The 7557-nt window shown below is 34.6% G+C and overlaps 2 long non-coding RNA genes across 2 annotated transcripts; one reads left to right on the plus strand and one right to left on the minus strand.

Moving 5' to 3' along the window:
• Nucleotides 1-6011: 6011 nt before the first annotated feature.
• On the plus strand, nucleotides 6012-7059 carry LOC124207014. Its single transcript, XR_006879725.1, has 7 exons — nucleotides 6012-6088; nucleotides 6154-6251; nucleotides 6323-6402; nucleotides 6491-6583; nucleotides 6636-6733; nucleotides 6805-6884; nucleotides 6975-7059. It is a non-coding gene; the product is annotated as an uncharacterized LOC124207014 (long non-coding RNA).
• LOC124207015 lies at nucleotides 6176-6828 on the minus strand. Its single transcript, XR_006879726.1, has 4 exons — nucleotides 6802-6828; nucleotides 6431-6731; nucleotides 6320-6357; nucleotides 6176-6249 (listed from the first exon to the last, which is right to left on the minus strand). It is a non-coding gene; the product is annotated as an uncharacterized LOC124207015 (long non-coding RNA).
• Nucleotides 7060-7557: the final 498 nt, after the last annotated feature.

A 7557-nucleotide genomic window follows, 5' to 3' on the forward strand; every position in this document is an offset into this window, starting at 1 on the left:
GGAATTAGACAATGACACGAGCCTTCTGGCTTTGCATCGTAGGCGTGACGAACTTAGTCTTTCTCATCTTGTAGGCTTTTTTTCTTCCTTTGGGGGTCTGCGTCTTCCCCTTATTAAAAAAATGACATTAATTTTTATTTACTTCATTCTTACAGGTAAACTTACCTTTCAATTCACCATCCTTACTTTCCTCATCAGGAACGGCTTCTTCTGGAAGATCCATTTGAGGTTTTTGAACTTCACTTTCAGAATTTATAAGTACCAAAACAGACGCAGGGATATTTTCAGCACGCCGCTATGTAATGAAACAAAAAACAATTTTCGATAAGGGATTACATTGATTGAAGTATACTAGCATCATGCATAATAGATGTGTACTTCTCCTTTAGTGTCTTTCAAACGGACACCACGTTTCCGTGCTGACCGATAGGTTCTCCTGAGTCCTTAACACCAAGAATAAGATTTCGTCATATTTCAATCGCACTTTCATTTTTTGGTGAGTAAGACGGTACTTTTCAAGTAATGTCAGTCCACAACTTTTGTTATATCTTTTCTGCATTTTCTCCTGTTTCTCTTTTTTTTTGCTTTTTTCAAATTCTTTTTTCTCTGCTTTATTGTCCTTTTTTCATCAACATCAGCAAGATTCCCCAAATTAATTAACTGTCGTCTAGACAAATCCCTTAATCTATCAAATGTCCATGCAGTCCAGTAAGTTTCGCCACGAGACCCTTACGTCCAAGATAGAAATTCCGTCATCTTCCAATTGGATAAGAGACGTGATTTTCAGTAACATTAGTCCACAAGTGAGTAGTACTGTCAGTGCACGAGTCCCCCTTTTTTTGGAAACGTTATCCATTTATTATTTCCATTACCGTCTGCATTTTCTTCTTAATTTTCCTTAAGCTCTTGTTTCTCCATTTTCTTTTCTCGTTTTATATCCTTTTTTCTCCGTATGTTTTTTTTTCATTTCACCTCATCAATGTCAGCCAGATTGCCATCTATAAGTAACTAAATTCAGCTTTTGTCTAACACGATGTTCATTTTACTCTTTACCATTCTGAATTCTTCAGAAACACCTAGACATTGTTCGATTTCCTCCTTGAACTCATCTTCATACTTGCCTCTATCTTTCTCGCGGACACCTTTATCAAAAATTAACATTTATTCATATCTTTGTCATTGACACAAATGAATATAAACAATATCCTCTCTCACCTCACAGACTTTATCTTCGTCCTGAGCTTCCCTCTGTGACTATCATATTCAACTTGTGGATCGCCATCATCTGCAATTAAAGGCAAGTTTAATGTAGATGGCTTTTATTTCCATTGATTTGCCTGAAACGGCTGTTCACACTCTTTCATGTAACTCCTCGCGTAAGAGTCTCACAACTAAAAAAATGTAAATATGGCAAAATATTACTATGTTTTCACTGAATAATTTTATTGTTTTATGGTAAGTAGTGGCACATATAGCTCCCTTCTGCCAAATATTGAAGAAATGTATTGGTCAATTTATTTATTTTTTAAAAATTCTATTCAAAAATGAAGTGTCCAAATGATTGCGATTGCTTTTCGAAATTCTCACTCGAGTCAGACCAGTCAGAATCGCAGCACTTCATAAATTGGTGATGATGGCCATAATTTCTAGTGATGAATACAAAAAGATGCCGAATGAATGGATGAAGAAAATTTTATCTGAACGTAAAAGATCATTTTTTCTGAGATATGGCAGGAAGAAGTTGATTTGAGATTTTATTGCCCTTAACTCCAATTAGTGTTTATCTTGATTAATGAAATAATAAACAGCAAAAAAAAAATTTTTTTGGGTCTCCAAATGCTTTGGAATGTAAGAGGGGTTATCTTTTGTGGAAAGGGGTTACAAGTGGGAGGGGGTACAAAAATTTGGCTTACGTCATTTATGGACGGCCTCTCCTGTAATCTTTTCGGGCCAAATAAGCTCCCATAACTATAATTTTATAGGATTGACAATAAATTGACAATAAATTGACAAATCCTGTTATTATATATTTATTTGTCAGGCTACTGGAGAAAACAAGGGGGTGGGAGGATATTATTCAAAGGGGAAATGGTCGCTACTCCAATTTGTTATCGTGATTTATGTAAACAAAAATTCCCCGCTTGGAGTTGTAAGAAAAGTTAATGATTGAATGACATATTCAATGAAAGCAAAAAAAAAAAAGAAAAATAAACTTAATTTTTCTCTGGTTACTTCTTTTGAAAGCTTTTGTTTTTAGCCTGGGTATTGGCTATATTTTCTGGAGGTTATTGGCCTGAAAATAAGTTTGCCATCCTCTTGAAAAGATTCTATCGAATCAATGTTCGTTGGTAGGGTCGATTGGGCAAAAAATTTTAATGCAATTCATCTTTAAAAAAAATTATTGCATCAACTCCGTAGATTGCTTTGTGAGTCGCATTTTCATGTTCCGACTCTTGTGTAGGAGTCGTACGTGACTGGCCAGAGGGTATCCTAACCATTATCATTTTTATTGCTACTTGAATTGACAACGTCTTCTGTGCTTTCTTTTTAGTATTTTATCCTTTTCTGTGCATTCTCCATCTTTATAAATCTTTCGTCGTATTTTTGCGGTTTCCGATGGTGAAGAGATCTGGTGACCTGATTTGTCCACTGCTCATAGGCTTAGCTTAGCCCATTCTTCCAAACGTTGATTTAGCTTTGTTTCTTTACAAAAAACAATGTATTGAATAATTTTAAAAACTTTCTTGTTTACATTTCACACTAGAAGGTGGTTTCCCATCTGTGGCAAAGCAAGATTCGTTCATTTTATCGCAAAATTTGTTTTTTCAAGTTCTTCATCATGTGCGACTACCTCATTTTCTTCTGTATTCTTGCTCTCTTGTTTCTCCATTCTCTTGGCTTGTTTTAAATCTTTTTTCCTCTGCATTTTTTTCCGTATAGAAATTTACTTTTTGACCTCATATATTATATAACAAAGATTCACAATGTCACACATCTTTACGCGTTATACTTATTTCTTTCAATTTGATTTGTTTGATTCCTCATATTTCTATGACGTGATTGTCAGCAAAATTACGTGTCGTATCGTATTACGTATCGACAATTTTGCGAATTGATGTCATTATTTTTACGTTAATCGTGGACCACATTTCCTGATGTACTTTCACTCCATGAAATCAGAACTCGTTGAAACGCGAGAGCATATTCTCAAAACAAACGAGTTATAATGGCTTGTATAAAAATAGAAAAGCATTTGATATCGATTTTTATTATTTCGCCCCAATCCTGCTGTTATATCAACAGGGTGAAACTTTTGTAAATGAAGAGGACGCAGCGTCTCTGTAGATGATGAGGACGAAAGTCTCTGTATATGAAGAGGACAAAGTCTCTGTAGCTGAATAGGACAAAGTCTCTGTAGATAAAGAGGACAAAGTCTCTGTAGATGAAGAGGACGAAGTCTCACTATGGAGTAGATGATGCAAAATAGGAGGGAATTATTTTCAAACGGAAGAAAGAAGCCATGAAAAAAAGAAGGCTAAAAGAGAAAGTTTCATAAAAATTTTCAGCTGAACAACCCAGTCTATAAGAAATTCCTGACAGCATCGATGTTGGAGGAGCCTATAGCAACCACTTGTGTTCCCTTTCAAAATCGAAATGTTAGTGGGTAAAATGTAAACAAAAATTAATGTAAATCCAGACTTATTGAATCCAGGTGATAATTGAAGGTATACCAATAAAAATAGAGTCAGTTTCTATGATAAATAAAATGTTGATTTATGGTTAAGCATGACAACCTTGAATTAAGGTTGCAAGGACAAGAATACTAAATTAAAGAATTCCATTCTAAATGTTAAGACAAAGGTGGGGAAAAAAGATTTTGGTTACATAATACATAAAGGTATTACATTGTGAATTGTCTTGTCTTAGATGAAAAACTGCGACAAATTAATTTTTAGGGACCAATTTTTTGTGATGATGAGAACTTTCTGCAGATAATGAGGACGAAGCTGATTTTTAAGAGGACGAAGTCTCTGTAGATGATGAGGACGAAGTTGGTAAGAGGATTACCAGGAAATGATATAAATTATTATAAGGAGGAAGTATAAGTGCCAGAATAGGAGGAAGAGAGAGAAATAAGGTGTTTGTAAATGTCCCAAAAGTGTATTCCACCCTCATTACGATTCCACTAAACAAGAATTAAAGATTAAAACCAGAAAGCAAAAAACGGGATATAAAGGAAGTGGTCAACTGAAAGTGACTGGCAGGAGTGACAAATACCGTTACCTCTTGGGAACAATTTTAATGTAAAAATTTTATTTTCTAAACAAAGTTGAAAAAAATTATGGTTTTATTAATTTTTAAGATGATCTGTTGGTATTATAGTCCCGTAAGTTGACGTCTGTCATGCGGGATTATTGATCAACATAATGTTAGCTTGCTTCCTAGAGATAATTTGGGCTTGCTAAACAAAGTTGATTTTTTTACGGTTCCCGCTGACCTCGGGATCCAATCACGCTTGAACGCCCCGGCGAGTAGACAGACGTGGCTTTTCTTGTGTCTCATCCCTCTTTCTCTAACCATATTCCAGCCTGAAACCTTTTGCTTAATTATCATCATTTTTTTGTTGCTGAGCTCCCACACTATGAAGGTCTACCCTCCTTTATTGGTAATTACAATATCGAAATTGCGGAATATTCCCGGCGATTTGATGCGTAAAACGTTCCCGTAGCTAACCACTGCTATGAACCTCAAATCTCTCGGACTTACCCTTAACCTAAATTCAATCACGACCACTAGATGTCATTAAGTATTTTATGTTTTGTTTCTTATACCAGCCGATAGAGGGTTCAGGCGGAGGCAGGTAGACTCACCAAGTCTAGCAAAGTTTCCACTTCTTTGCGATACGCCAAGCCGAGAGGGCAGCTTAGATGCTTTGATAATTCAAAGCTCCCTCTAACTCAAAGCAAACCTCCAACTATAAAACAGCTAGCTATGCCTTGCAAGAATTGTTAGCGGAAATGTATATTTTTTAATCTTCTTATTTCTTCTTATTTCTACTTAATTCTACTCTCATATCCTTTCGTGGTGTGATCCACAACATCACATAACTTAATCATCCAAGGCTTAAAGGGTAGGACATGCTTGGGATAGGTAAAAAAAACATATATCGACAGTTATCATTCCTTTTTCTTTTTTCCATCCATCCCATTTGCGTTTCCATCAGTCTCATTTTCCTTTGAAGCTTTTGAACGCTTTCTTTTCATTGTCCGATAATTGAGAGAATCGTCTCCACAAGCGCCTCTCTCCAAGAGTTCCTCAGTATCTGCACAAACAGGTATTCGTCATGAACGAACGAACCGAACGCCAATGGCGCCAGAGACATAACTTTTTTCGCTGCTGGGATTTTTGGCAGAGGCGAAAGAAATTTTAATTAACCAAAAATCAATTTGACCGGGCCTATAATACCTCAATAGGAAAAAAAAATTTCGAGAGGAGAATTTATTTCAATCAATAAAACTGGGGATATAGTGATAGGATGTTTTCTGAATGTGTCCTCTTTGTTTGGATTTTTGTCAGGACAACGTCACCCCCTAAAAATGACACTCCATCACCAAGTCAACATTGAATCAACAGCACATAGTTTCCTTCTTTGTTCCATCGCGACATCGACGGAAATATCTTTCACGATCCAGTGCAGAATTTATAGCGTTTTCCACTTGCCCGTCACTGCATCTCAACTACATCGGGAAGTTCGAACAAAATTTTGATTCCATTATCTAAATAATTGCCTGTATACTAACGATGGGGGAAATGATGACTTCACCTTGTCGCCAATTAAGGTGTTTGCACATAGGCATTTTACTTACCAGAATCGCTGTCGTCCTTTTTTCTCTCTCATTACCTGGCAGTATGATTTCAGCTTTAATTAAAAATAAGGTATTAATTAGTTTTATTTCATTGAAAGTACAAGTTTAATAACGGTTTATTTTTACGTGAACCATCAGGCTCCTCGTCCTCCACTTCTACTTCTTGGTCTTCAGGATCGTAGTCGGTAAAACAATCAAACAGTGTCTTCTTTAAATTTTAGGTAAGGAATTATGTATTGTTCATTTAATGTATTAACATATTGTATTGTATATTGTATTGTATTAGGCCATTCTTTTTCCTTGTTTCGTGGAATTGTGAGAAATGGACTATCTGAGTCTGGATAGTCATGATCAGAAAGGGAGTCCTCCAATAACTCTGCCTCTGTAAGTATTAAAGCATTAATTATATATTTTTTTAAATAACCATTTATTAAATCAATATTTATACTTACTAGGGCATATGGTCAAGGCTGGATGTTTTTCACCAAACCTGAAAGTTAAATTTTGCTTGTTAAGTAAAGGATTCTGCCCCAAGGTAATGTTTTTTCATAAATATAACTTACAAGTCACACAGATAACTATACTTGAACATTTCAATGTTTTTGATGTCTGTTTTTTTTCAGTTAGATAAATTTAGAATTTGGAAAGACTGAAAGTCTGAAAACTGTTTGATTCAATTTCAACAGAGTCTGACGTCGTCTGCTCACCGGAATTATGTATTATTCACTAAAGTATTAACATATTGTATTGTATATTGTATTGTATTAGGCCATTCTTATTTCTTGTTTCGTGGAATTGTGAGAAATGGACTATCTGAGTCTGGATAGTCATGATCAGAAAGGGAGTCCTCCAATAACTCTGCCTCTGTAAGTATTAAAGCATTAATTATATATTTTTTTAAATAACCATTTATTAAATCAATATTAATACTTACTAGGGCATATGGTCAAGGCTGGATGTTCTTCACCACACCTGAAAGTTAAATTTTGCTTGTTAAGTAAAGGATTTTGCCCTAAGGTAATTTTTTTCATAAGTTTACTTAAACGTCACACTGATAAGTATATTTGTATATTTCATTCATGTTTCTAATGTCTGTTTTTTTTTCAGTTAGATAATTGGAAAGACTGAAAACTTTTTGATTCAATTTCAACTTTTTATCGTTTATTTCTTGTTCTTTCTTCGCCCGCTTTAAGTCTTTCTTTTTTCATGTTATTCTTTCTTTTTGGAGCTTGAGCTTTAATTTCATCTATGTCGGCTGCATAGGCTGCATCAACATCTGTAAGTCATAAAATTAAATTGTAATAACACAATTAAGTTTATTTTAGATGTTTTATTATTGACATTTTATTTTTCCTTTTCATTTCTTAAATTTTTTTCTTCCTTTTCATTATCTTCTTAGTTTTTGTTTTAAACTAATTATTAATGTTTTTTTTTACTTCGGCTTTTTTTTTCTCTTACCAGGCACATCAGATTTACATCCTTCTTTTTCTTGGAAAGAGACTTCATTTTCTGGCAGTTTGATGTCACCTATAATTTAAATTTAGGTATCAAATAGTTATATGAATTACAATTATAAAAATTGTAATAACAGTTTTCTTATGTGAGCATGCATACTTTTCATCCTCCACTGCTGACTCAATTTCTTCAGGCTCGTAGTCAGGTAGAACTATGTCTTCTTTAACTTTTAGGT

This window comes from Daphnia pulex, chromosome 11, assembly GCF_021134715.1.
Source record: "Daphnia pulex isolate KAP4 chromosome 11, ASM2113471v1".
Taxonomy (NCBI): domain Eukaryota; kingdom Metazoa; phylum Arthropoda; class Branchiopoda; order Diplostraca; family Daphniidae; genus Daphnia; species Daphnia pulex.